The 13249-nt window shown below is 32.7% G+C and overlaps 1 non-coding gene across 1 annotated transcript; it reads left to right on the top strand.

Annotated features, from left to right (window-relative positions):
* The first annotated feature begins 11158 nt into the window (after positions 1-11158).
* Positions 11159-11265, top strand: LOC139845851 (small nucleolar RNA R71). The gene has a single exon (XR_011758606.1). It is a non-coding gene; the product is annotated as a small nucleolar RNA R71 (small nucleolar RNA).
* Positions 11266-13249: the final 1984 nt, after the last annotated feature.

The following is a 13249-nucleotide window of genomic DNA, read 5'->3' as shown; positions in this document are numbered from 1 at the left end:
ACATAAAATTGAGTTTATTGAGTTAAGAAACTCGAAACGATATATATAACGATTATCGTTATAACAACGTCTTACTAAATACATATGAATCATATTAAGATATTGATACACTATGTTTAATCATGATAAATGATAAGTAAACATGTCATTAAGTGGATTAACAATGAACTACATATGTAAAAACAAGACTACTAACTTAATGATTTCGAAACGAGACATATATGTAACGATTATCGTTGTAACAACATTTAACTGTATATATATCATACTAAGATATATTAATATATCATAATATCATGATAATATAATAATTTAACATCTCTTTAGATATAATAAACAATGGGTTAACAACATTTAACAAGATCGTTAACCTAAAGGTTTCAAAACAACATTTACATGTAACGACTAACGATGACTTAAGGACTCAGTTAAAATGTATATACATGTAGTGTTTTAATATGAATTTGTACACTTTTGAAAGACTTCAAGACACTTATCAAAATACTTCTACTTAACAAAAATGCTTACAATTACATCCTCGTTCAGTTTCATCAACAATTCTACTCGTATGCACCCGTATTCGTACTCGTACAATACACAGCTTTTAGATGTATGTACTATTGGTATATACACTCCAATGATCAGCTATTAGCAGCCCATGTGAGTCACCTAACACATGTGGGAACCATCATTTGGCAACTAGCATGAAATATCTCATAAAATTACAAAAATCTTAGTAATCATTCATGACTTATTTATATGTAAACAAAATTACACATCCTTTATATCTAATCCATATACCAACGACCAAAAATACCTACAAACACTTTCATTCTTCAATTTTCTTCATCTAACTGATTTCTCTCAAGTTCTATCTTCAAGTTCTAAGTGTTCTTCATAAATTCTATAAGTTCTAGTTTCATAAAATCAAGAATACTTCCAAGTTTGCTAGCTTACTTCCAATCTTGTAAAGTGATCATCCAACCTCAAGAAATCTTTTTTATTTACAGTAATATATCTTTATAATACAAGGTAATACTCATATTCAAACTTTGATTCAATTTCTATAACTATAACAATCTTATTTCGAGTGGAAATCTTACTTGAACTTGTTTTCGTGTCATGATTCTGCTTCAAGAACTTTCAAGCCATCCAAGGATCCTTTGAAGCTAGATCTATTTTTCTCATTTCTAGTAGGTTTATCCACAAAACCTGAGGTAGTAATGATATTCATAACATCATTCGATTCATATATATAAAACTACCTTATTCGAAGGTTTAAACTTGAAATCACTAGAACATAGTTTAGTTAATTCTAAACTTGTTCGCAAACAAAAGTTAATCCTTCTAACTTAACTTTTAAAATCAACTAAACACATGTTATATATCTATATGATATGCTAACTTAATGATTTAAAACCTGGAAACACGAAAAACACCATAAAATCGGACATACGCTGTCGTAGTAACACCGCGGGCTGTTTTGGGTTTGATAATTAAACACTATGATAAACTTTGATTTAAAAGTTGTTATTCTGGGAAAATTATTTTTATTATGAACATGAAACTATATCCAAAAATCATGGTTAAACTCAAAATGGAAGTATGTTTATCAAAATGGTCATCAAGACGTCGTTCTTTCGACTGAAATGACTACCTCTTACAAAAACGACTTGTAACTTATATTTCCGACTATAAACCTATAATTTTTCTATTTAGATTCAAAAAATAGAGTTCAATATGAAACCATAGCAATTTTATTCACTCAAAACGGATTTAAAACGAAGAAGTTATGGGTAAAACAAGATTGGATATTTTTTGATTGTTGTAGCTACGGGAAATATTGTAACAAATCAATATTAATCATATCTTAGCTAACTTATATTGTATTATACATGTATTCTAATATATTATGTAATCTTGGGATACCATAGACATGTATGCAAATGTTTTGACATATCATATCGACCCATGTATATATATTATTTGGAACAACCTTAGACACTCTATATGCAGTAATGTTGGAGTTAGCTATACAGGGTTGAGGTTGATTCCAAAAATATATATACTTTGAGTTGTGATCTAGTCTGAGACGTGTATACACTGGGTCGTGGACTGATTCAAGATAATATATATCAATTTATTCTGTACATCTAACTTTGGACAACTAGTTGTAGGTTACTAACGAGGACAGCTGACTTAATAAACTTAAAACATCAAAAATGTATTAAAAGTGTTGTAAATATATTTTGGAACATACTTTGATATATATGTACATATTTGTTATAGGTTCGTGAATCAACCAGTGGCTAAGTCTTACTTCCAGACGAAGTAAAAATCTGTGAAAGTGAGTTATAGTCCCACTTTTAAAATCTAATATTTTTGAGATGAGAATACATGCAGCTTTATAAATGTTTTATAAAATAGACACAAGTACATGAAACTACTTTCTATGGTTGAATGATCGAAGCCGAATATGCCCCTTTTTGCTTGGTAGCCTAAGAATTGGGGAACATCACTAATTTTGAGAATTAGTGCACGCCTAATTGACGCGAATCCTAAAGATAGATCTATTGGGCCTAACAAACCCCATCCAAAGTACCAGATGCTTTAGTACTTCGAGTTTTATATCATGTCCGATGGATGTCCCGAAATAATAGGGATATTCTTATATGCATCTTGTTAATGTCGGTTACCAGGTGTTCACCATATGAATGATTTTTATCTCTATGTATGGGATGTATATTGAAAAATGAAATCTTGTGGTCTATTATTATGATTTGGTAATATATAGGTTAAACCTATAACTCACCAACATTTTTGTTGACGTTTTAAGCATGTTTATTATCAGGTGATTATTAAGAGCTTCCGCTGTTGCATACTAAAATAAGAACAAGATTTGGAGTCCATGCTTATATGATATTATGTAAAAACTGCATTCAAGAAACTTATTTTTGATGTAATATATTCTTATTGTAAACCATTATGTAATGGTCGTGTGTAAACGGTAAATTTTAGATTATCATTATTTGATAATCTACGTAATGCTTTTTAAACCTTTATAGATAAAATAAAGGTTATGGTTGTTTTAAAAATGAATGCAGTCTTTGAAAAACGTCTCATATAGAGGTCAAAACCTCGCAACGAAATCAATTAATATGGAACGTTTATAATCAATATGAACGGGACATTTCACAAAGTTTGGATCATTTAGCAACCTAAACATGTTACACTACTTAATTAAGCATGAACTAACAACAAAATTCGGCCATAACCTGTTTATATCAAAAAGCCCCAAATTTTGCTCAAGAACACAAACCCTAGATTGTTAAAAATTTGAAGTTTAAGGCTTCTAATCATGTTAAATAGCATCAATCTAGGTTATACAAGCATAATATACAAACAATTTAAGCACAATTAAGCTAGAATTCATCAAAATCAAATTAGGTTAAAATATGCTCAAGAACACTTTAAATCCGAATTAAAGATTGTTTGGATGTAGAAATTACCGATCTTCTTGAAAAACTTCTTGGTAGGATTCTTCTCATCATGATTTTAGTGAAGATTTGGTGATTTAAGGTGAAAAATCGCATTTTTAGAGTGTTTTTGTGGGTGTTTTTCGCAGAAAAATAATGAGAGTGTGTGTTTGGGACTGGTCTGTCGACCAGTTAAACTGGTCTGGAATTTTGATGCTCCGCGACTGCGATTGGGGGTACACACAAAGCTCCGTGACATCGGTGCTTTTTTTTTATTTATTTATAAAACCTTCACTTATTAAAACATTTAATTAATTTATTTTTAAAATTTTGTTTCTTTTTAGATTGAGGTCGTTTCGGTACGTTTACCTAGTCCGTCCTTTGACAAAATTTTAAAATTTGTCATTTTAAAGCGATTGTTTTAAAAGCAAAGATTTTTGGGTTTTTTTTAATGTTTTGGCATACTTTAAATTAATAAGATTAAAAATAATGATAACAAAATTTGTCGTCCCGCCCTTGGGTAAAGCAATTTCGATTCAACTACCTAGTCTTCAACTCACGACGAATTTTAGAAATCAATTTTTTTAACTTAATGAAATAAAGTAAATTTTTGTTTTTAAATTCACACCGAACTTAAATTTAAAATGCATATTAATTAATATTTAAATATATTAGTTTTACAAACTTATATTTAAAATAATATAATTATATATTAATTTTATAAATTTACAATAATATTAAATTAATATTTATTAATTTTAAAAACAAGGTAAAAATAAAATTAAAATCTTTTTGGTCTTTTATCCCACTTTAATCAATCAAATATTATCAAAAATATAAGTCCCTCTTTTGGGTAAAGTAATTTCTGCTATATTACCTAGTTTTACTCCTGACGAATTTATGAAATATTTTGAATTGATTGACTAAAGATATTTATACCTTATGAATAAACGGTAAATTTCGCAGTGATGAATTAAATTTTTGTCTGATATCAATAACTTCGGTTTATTATACCTAATTTTATTGAATATCAATTTAATACTTTATTGCGAACGATTCAGCGTTTATTAACAAAAAGTTAAAAGAAATAAATAAAAACAAAAACTGTACATACTTACCTATGAGATAGAATTCTCAGAGACCTGCTTTAGTCGATTCATAAGAGAGTCGTTCGATTTGGTTTTCCATTGCTACATAAGCGTAACCTCGATTTTTCAATAACTTTTCTTCTAAACATATGAACGGTTCTTCTCTGCATAAAGTAACGAATTCAGAATTGGAATGTGTTTGATTGTTCGAACATTTCCCTTCGTGTGACCATTTTCCGCATTTAAGACATCTTTCAAGGTGTCGTGCTCTTCTTTTTGTTGCGGATTTTGATTTTCCTTTACCAAAATATATCTTATTATGATTCTTCCTGAGTTCTTTTCTTACTTCGTCCATTTTGCCTCTTATGAATGATACCAGTTCACTCGGGAAAGTGTTATTATTACGTTTAGTAATCATAGCGTGTAGTAATTGACCATGGTTCAAGTCAAAGGAATTCTTCATCTCGTAAAACCTAAAAACACAAAAATTCAGAATGGAGGGAGAAGACTAGTTCTTTAGGGTCTGCTAGGGAAAGACCATTCAGATTCCATTCTCGAGAACTACACGAAAATAGAAAATCTAACTCTAGAGACATCATTATATTATTTCTTAAAACATTTGAATCTCCCCACACTTAGTTAGCTGTGATGTCGAAATTGTGATTAACTTCATTGTTAATTTCAATTGGAACATCAACAACTTGCATATCTCTAAGTGTCATTCTACCTTCTCTTACATCAAAGAACTTTCGGTTCAACAGTTTTGGTTGGTGGAGATTTAAACTTTCGGTTCACAAAGGTGACCGATTTGTCACCATCCCTAAGTGTCATTCTACCTTCTCTTACATCAAAGAACGCTTCGGTGGTTGCTAAAAATGGGCGACCTAGAATTAGAGGAATATCAAGGTCTTCCTCCATATTGATAACTATGAAATCTTCAACGAAGGTCAAACTTCCCACTTTAACAAGTAAATTGTTGGTTACTCCAACCGGGTGTTTAATGGTTATGTCAAATGATTGAACACATATGCTGGTTGGTCTTAATTTACCCACACCTAATCTTTTGTATAAGGAAAGAGGCATAACATTCGCACTTGCTCCTAAATCTGCGAGCCCATTATACATAGCACCATCATTAAGCAAGCAAGAAATGATAAATTCATCTGGGTCTCCTACTTTAGTAAGTAGAGTTGGTTTGTTAACCTTTTCCGGGTGATCTTTTCTTGGTTCTTTCACTTCTACTTGAACTTCTTGTTCATATTTTTCTTCATTTCTTCGAATGGGAGGTCTATATAAAAATTCTTCTTCATCACTCCAATTTGAAACCTCCCCAACTTCCAATATTGGCTTTTCATATGTCATTGAAAACATATTTATGTTTTCATTCTGAGGGTTTTCTTTGGTGGTGAAATTATGATTAACTTCATTGTCAACTTCCATCGGACCATGGATGTAATGTTTAACTCTGTGACCATTAACTTTAAATTCAAACCCATTTGAATTTATTAACTCTATTGTTCCGTATGGGAAAACTCTTTTGACTATAAATGGTCCAGACCATCTTGATTTCAATTTTTTAGGAAATAGCTTGAATCGTGAATTGAAAAGAAGAACTCTGTCTCCTTCCTTAAATTCTTTTGAACTTCTGATTCTTTTATCATGCCATTTCTTCGTTATTTCCTTATAGATTAATGAATTTTCATATGCATAGTGTCTTAATTCTTCTAATTCATTTAGTTGACTTAATCATAGACGTCCGGCTTCATGTAAATCAAGATTACATGTCTTCAAAGCCCAAAATGCTTTGTGCTCAATTTCTACTGGAAGGTGACATGCTTTTTCGTAAATGAGTTTAAAAGGTGTGGTACCAATTGGAGTTTTGTAGGCTGTTCTAAAAGCCCAGAGTGCATCCTCCAATTTCATTGACCATTCCTTCGGATTTGATCCTACGGTTTTCTCTAGAATACATTTTAAAGCTCGGTTGGTATTTTCAACTTGTCCACTTGTTTGTGGATGATAAGCGGTTGAGATTTTATGAGTTACTCCATATCTTTTGAGAACTTTCTTAAGTTGATTATTACAAAAATGAGTACCCCGATCACTTATTAAAGCTTTCGGTGTTCCGAACCTAGCAAAAAGACGTTTTAAAAAGTTGACTACAACTCGTGCATCGTTAGTTGGGAGAGCTTGTGCTTCCGCCCATTTTGATACATAATCAATGGCAACGAGAATGTAGAGATTATTATGAGATTTTGGAAATGGACCCATAAAGTCAATACCCCAAACGTCAAATACTTCACATACTTGAATGATATTTTGTGGCATTTCATCACGTTGACTTATTTTTCCGGCCCTTTGTCAAGCATCACAGGATTTACAGAGAAGGTGTGCGTCTTTGAAAATTGTAGGCCAATAGAATCCACCGTCGTAGACTTTTCTTGCTGTGAGTTGAGGTCCATAATGCCCTCCTGTTGGTCCTATGTGACAATGGTTTAAGATTTGACTAGCTACATCCCCGAATACACATTGGCGTATTGTTCCATCGGGACAACTTTTAAACAATTATGGATCTTCCCAAAAATAGTGTTTTACATCAATAAAGAATTTCTTTCGTTTTTGGTACGACATCCCTATTTCAAGGAATCCACATACTAAGTAGTTTGTAAAGTCTGCAAACCATGGAATTTCACTATTATCGATCTTCAAGAGATATTCATCAGAAAAGTTGTCTTGTATGGCCGATTCATTTAGAACTTCTAATTCGGGATATTCAAGACGAGAAAGATGATCAGCGGCGAGATTTTCTGCTCCCTTTTTATCTCTGATTTCAATATCGAACTCTTGTAAGAGTAAGATCCAACGGATTAATCGTGGTTTGGCGTCTTGTTTTGAAAATAGGTATCTAAGAGCAGAATGATCGGTATAGACCACCGTTTTTGCTAGAACGAGATATGAACGAAATTTTTCAAAAGCAAAGACAATAGCAAGGAGTTCTTTTTCAGTAGTTGTGTAATTCGTTTGTGCTCCTTGTAATGTCTTACTAGCGTAATAAATAGGTTGAAATCGTTTTTCAATCCTTTGGCCTAAAACGGCTCCCATTGCAAAATCACTTGCATTTCACATGAGTTTAAATGGTAGATTCTATTTGGAGTTATCATGATCGACGCATTAGTGAGTTTGGCTTTAAGAATATTAAAAGATTTGATGCATTCATCTGAAAAGATAAATGGAGCATCCTTTTCAAGGAGTTTATTCATAGGAGTGGCAATTTTAGAAAAATCTTTTATGAAACGTCGGTAAAAACCGGCATGCCCTAGAAAACTCCTAACTCCTCTAATATTGGTGGGATGTGGAAGTTTAGCAATTACATCTACTTTAGCTCTATCCACTTCAATTTCTTCCTTTAAAATTTTATGACCAAGAACAATGCCTTCTTTAACCATGAAATGACATTTCTCCTAATTAAGAACTAGATTTGATTGCTCGCATCTAATAAGCATTCGTTCAAGATTAATTAGACATGTTTCAAAAGTATCACCGAAGACTGAAAAGTCATCCATGAAAACTTCCATGCATTCTTCTATCATGTCGTGAAAAATCACCATCATGCACCTTTGAAAGGTTGCAGGGGCATTGGAAAGTCCAAATGGCATGCGTTTGTAAGTAAAAGTACCATAAAGGCACGTGAAGGTGGTTTTCTCTTGATCCTCGAGTGCGATTGGAATTTGAAAGTATCCGGAGAAACCGTCAAGAAAATAATAGTAACTATTTCCAGCTAACCTTTCCAACATTTGATCAATGAAAGGTAAGGGAAAGTGATCTTTTCTGGTGGCGTCATTTAATTTTCTATAATTAATACAAACACGCTATCCTGTTACAGTCCTAGTAGGAATAAGCTCATCTTTTTCATTTGTGATGACAATGATGCCACCCTTCTTAGGTACGCATTGAACTGGGCTTACCCATGGACTATCAGAGATTGGATAAATTAAACCTGCATCGAGCAGTTTAATTATTTCTTTCTTAACAATAACTTGCATATTAGGATTTAGTCTTCGATGGCTTTGCACATATGTTTTATGACTTTCTTCCATAAGGATTTTATGTGTGCAATACGAAGGAATTATTCCTTTAATGTCATGAATTTTCCATGCAATAGCTAGTTTATGAGCTTTTAGCACAGAAATGAGTTGAGATTTTTCATTTTCCGTAAGAGAAGACGATATTATTACAGGTAATTCAGATTCACCATGTAAATAAGCGTATTCCAAATAGATTGGAAGTGGCTTTAACTCTAATATCGGTGGTTCTTCTATCGATGATTTGTATCGATATTTGTCTTCCTCTTTCAGCATTTGAAGTTCTTCTATTGTTGGTTCGTATTCATTAGCCATAAGTGTAGCTAACATTTTAGCTTCATCAATTGGTTCATTTCCTTCTCCTAAAGAACATTCTCCTGTTCCTTGTAATTCTGGAAATTCTTGTAATAATTCTTCTTATGAATCTATAGTTTGAATATAATAACATGTATCATCTGTAGATTGCGGTTGTTGCATGGCTCTATCAACGGAAAAGGTAACACTTTCGTCCTCTATACTTAGGGTCAGTTTCTTACCAAACACGTCTATTATTGCTTTAGCCGTGTTTAATAATGGTCTTCCTAATATGAGAGGAACTCGAGAATCTTCTTCCATGTCTAGAATTACAAAGTCTACTGGAAACAAGGTTGAAAAAGACGTGAGACGGGGCCGAAACGTTAGCGACCTCAAAACGTCACAATGGAAAAAACAGGGTCGAAACGGGATCGAAACGGATGTTGACTAACGGTGACTTATATGTAAATATATAAAATATATATATATATATATATATATATATATATATATATATATATATATATATATATAAAGTTGACCGTTTTTTTCCGTCTTTGACCGTTTTTTTCGTTTTTTTCCGTCTTTGACCATTTTTTTCGTCTTTGACCGTTTTTTCCCTTTTTTAGCGTTGTTGACTGTTTTTTAAGCGTTGACCGTCTTTTTTGCCGTTTCAAGGCCCGTTGCAACGAAACTAAGGCAAATCCATTGCGGCGTCCGTTTCGGCGCCCGTTTCGGCCGTCTTTTATAACACTGACTGGAAATACTAACGTACCAACTTTAACTAGCATGTTCTCCATTATCCCTCTAGGATATTTTACTGATCGATCGGCTAGTTGTATGCTTATTCGTGTTGGTTTCAATTCTCCAAAGTCTAGTTTAGCGTATAGTGAATACGGCATTAAATTTATACTAGTACCTAAATCTGCTAATGCTTCTATTGAATTGAGACTACCCAGAAAACATGGAATTGTGAAACTTCCTGGATCTGATAATTTTTCTGGTATCTTATTCAACAGCACTGTAGAATAATTAGCATTCATTGTAACAGCCGAGAGTTCTTCCATTTTTCTTCTATTTGTGATTAGATCTTTCAAGAATTTAGCATATCTTGGCATTCCTGAAATCACATCAATGAAAGGAAGATTGACATTTATTTGTTTAAACATATCCAAGAATTTGGATTGCTCGGCTTCAAGTCTTTCTTTTCTCATTTTACTCGGGTAAGGAAGCGGTGGTTGATATGGTTTAACATAAGGAAGCCTTAACTGTATTATCTTCATTAACCTTTTCAACTACCGGTTCTGTTTCCTTTTCTTGCTTAGGCTGTGGTGCCTGTGTAGTAGGAATAGAGTCATCAGAAATTACAGGTATTTCAGGTGGTTTGAGTGTAATACAACTTCTTGTGGTAATGGCTTTAGCTGTTTCATTTCGGGGGTTAGCATTTGTATCGCTAGGTAGACTCTCTGGTTTTCTTTCACCTATCAACCTTGCTAGGTTGCTCACTTCTAGTTCCAGATTTTGAATAGAAGCTTGTTGATTTCTAAATGCTTGAGCATTTCGTTCATTCGTTTGTTTCTGAGATGTGAAAAATTGAGTTTGAGATTCAACTAGCTTCGACATCATATCTTCTAAATTTGGCTTTTTATCATCGGTTTGTGGTGGTTTATTTGGAAAAATAGGTCTTTGCTGGTTGTAAGTATTATTAGATACTTGTTGATTCCTAGGACCTTGTTGGTTGTTGTATGGAACATTTCGGTTATAATTCTAATTTTGATTGTAGTTTGGTCTTGGCGGTTGATAATTATTTTGATAATTATTTCCAGGCCTTTGGTTCATGTATGAAACATTCTCTCTTTCTTCCATTGTTTGTTCAATACTGAGACAATCGTTTGTCAAATGTGGTCCTCCACACTGCTCACAACTAATTCGTATTGCGTGAATATCTTTAGTCATCTTTTCCATTCGTCTCTCGAAAGCATCTAACTTTGCGGAAATGGAATCAAAGTTATGGCTAGAATTGGCTCTAGCCGCTTTAGATGAACGAAAAATATCTTTTTCCTAGTGCCACTCATGTGAGTGGGAGGCTGTGTTATCAATAATTTTGTGAGCTTCAGTTGCGGTTTTCTTCATAATGGAACCACCAGCTGTTGTGTCGATGTCTTTTCGTGTAGCAACGTCGCATTCTTGGTAGAATATTTGCACTATTTGATAAGTGTCTAAACCATGTTGAGGACATCCTCTCAACAACTTTCCGAATCTTGTCCACGCCTCATATAATGTTTCATTTGGCTTTTGCGTAAACGTAACAATTTCTCCTTGAAGTCTCACAGCTTTAGATGCCAGAAAGAATCTTTTGAGAAAATTTTCAACTAAAACATCCCATGTATCAATCGCTCCTTCAGGTAACGATTCTAACCAATCTTTGGCTTCTCCCTTTAAAGTCCAGGGAAATAACATGAGATAGATCTGTTCATCCTCAACTTCTCTGATTTTGAATAGAGTACAAATCCTATTAAAGGTTTGAAGATGTTCGTTTAGATCTTCTTTTGGTGTACCACTAAATTGGCATTGATTAGTTACCATGTGTAGGATTTGTCCCTTGATTTCATAATCTGGCGTATTAATATATGGTTGAGTAATTGCATGACCTTGGCCAGTGCGTGTAGCTCTCATTCGATCTTCCATACTTAGAGGTTCCTGATTTTCCATAATTGAATTTGTTGAATCTAAATCACTAGAGGATTCTGATTTAACGGTTATTTCCTCGACAATCTCTGGTTGAATGATTTGGGGTTTAGGACGAATAATTAGTGGTTCAGGATCTCTGAATTGTCCTTGAATATCCTCCGGTTGCTCAATTGTGAGGTCGGGTTCAAAGAATGGATTATCGGAAATTTGAATTGGAGTACTTGGTCGACTAGATGATGATTCTAAAGAAAAATCAACGGCGACAATATTGGCTAGATGTCTTGATCGAGTTACAGGTGGTGGACGTATGAAAGGTGGTGAACGTTTTGCTCGGTGCATTCACTGAATATCCTATTGGTAATAAAGATAAAAATTATATAAGTTATCAAATTAATAGACTTTTCTGATTTTACCCACGTTTCGAATAGTCAATATGTAAAGACCCGTCCTAATCCATAAGAACGAATACAATAACATTTGGTTACATCGGTAGGTACTTGACCTATATATGATACATTTTACAAACATTGCATTCGTTTTTAAAAGACAAACTTTTATTTCATCGAATGTTGATGGCATGCATACCATTTCATAATATATCAAACTATAATTGACTTAATAATAATCTTGATGAACTCAACGACTCGAATGCAATGTCTTTCGAAATATGTCATGAATGACTCCAAGTAATATCTCTAAAATGAGCAAATGCACAGCGGAAGATTTCTTTCATACCTGAGAATAAACATGCTTTAAAGTGTGAACCAAAATATTGGTGAGTTCATTAGTTTAACATAAATAATCATTTCCATCATTTTAATAGACCACAAGAATTTCATATCTAGTTCTCATAAATATACGTCCCATGCATAGAGACAAAAATCATTCATATGGATTGAACACCTGGTAACCGACATTAACAAGATGCATATAAGAATATCCCCTATCATTCCGGGAAATCCTTCGGACATGATAAAACAACATCGAAGTACTAAAGCATCCGGTACTTTGGATGGGGTTCGTTAGGCCCAATAGATCTATCTTTAGGATTCACGTCAATTAGGCGTGCACTAATTCTCAAAATTAGTGATGTTCCCTAATTCTTAGGCTACCAAGCAAAAAGGGGCATATTCGGCTTCGATCATTCAACCATATAATGTAGTTTCGATTACTTGTGTCTATTTCGTAAAACATTTATAAAAATTGCGCATGTATTCTCAGCCCAAAAATATAAAGGGTAAAAAGGCAAATGAAACTCACCATACTGTATTTCGTAGTAAAAATACATATAACATCATTGAACAAGTGTAAGGTTGGCCTCGGATTCATGAACCTATATCATTTATATATATTAAAACATATACTTGAAATCGAACAAATTGATATATTACTATTAGTAATGTACTTTATATTTTCATTTTCTATCTTGTTAACAAATAATTAATATTTATGTTTAACCTTTAAAAGTAAGTTAGTAATATTATTATTTCAAATACTTATTAAACTATTTCAATTAACTAATTTATTGATAATTGATATAAATATAATACATATTATTTAATATAATAATATCTAATATTTATTTGGTATAATAATAATAATAATAATAATAATAATAATA

The sequence above is a fragment of the Rutidosis leptorrhynchoides genome, chromosome 4 (assembly GCF_046630445.1).
Source record: "Rutidosis leptorrhynchoides isolate AG116_Rl617_1_P2 chromosome 4, CSIRO_AGI_Rlap_v1, whole genome shotgun sequence".
NCBI classification, from domain to species: domain Eukaryota; kingdom Viridiplantae; phylum Streptophyta; class Magnoliopsida; order Asterales; family Asteraceae; genus Rutidosis; species Rutidosis leptorrhynchoides.
The sequence above is the reverse complement of the archived record's forward strand: the minus strand, read 5'-3'. Positions and strand labels throughout refer to the sequence as shown.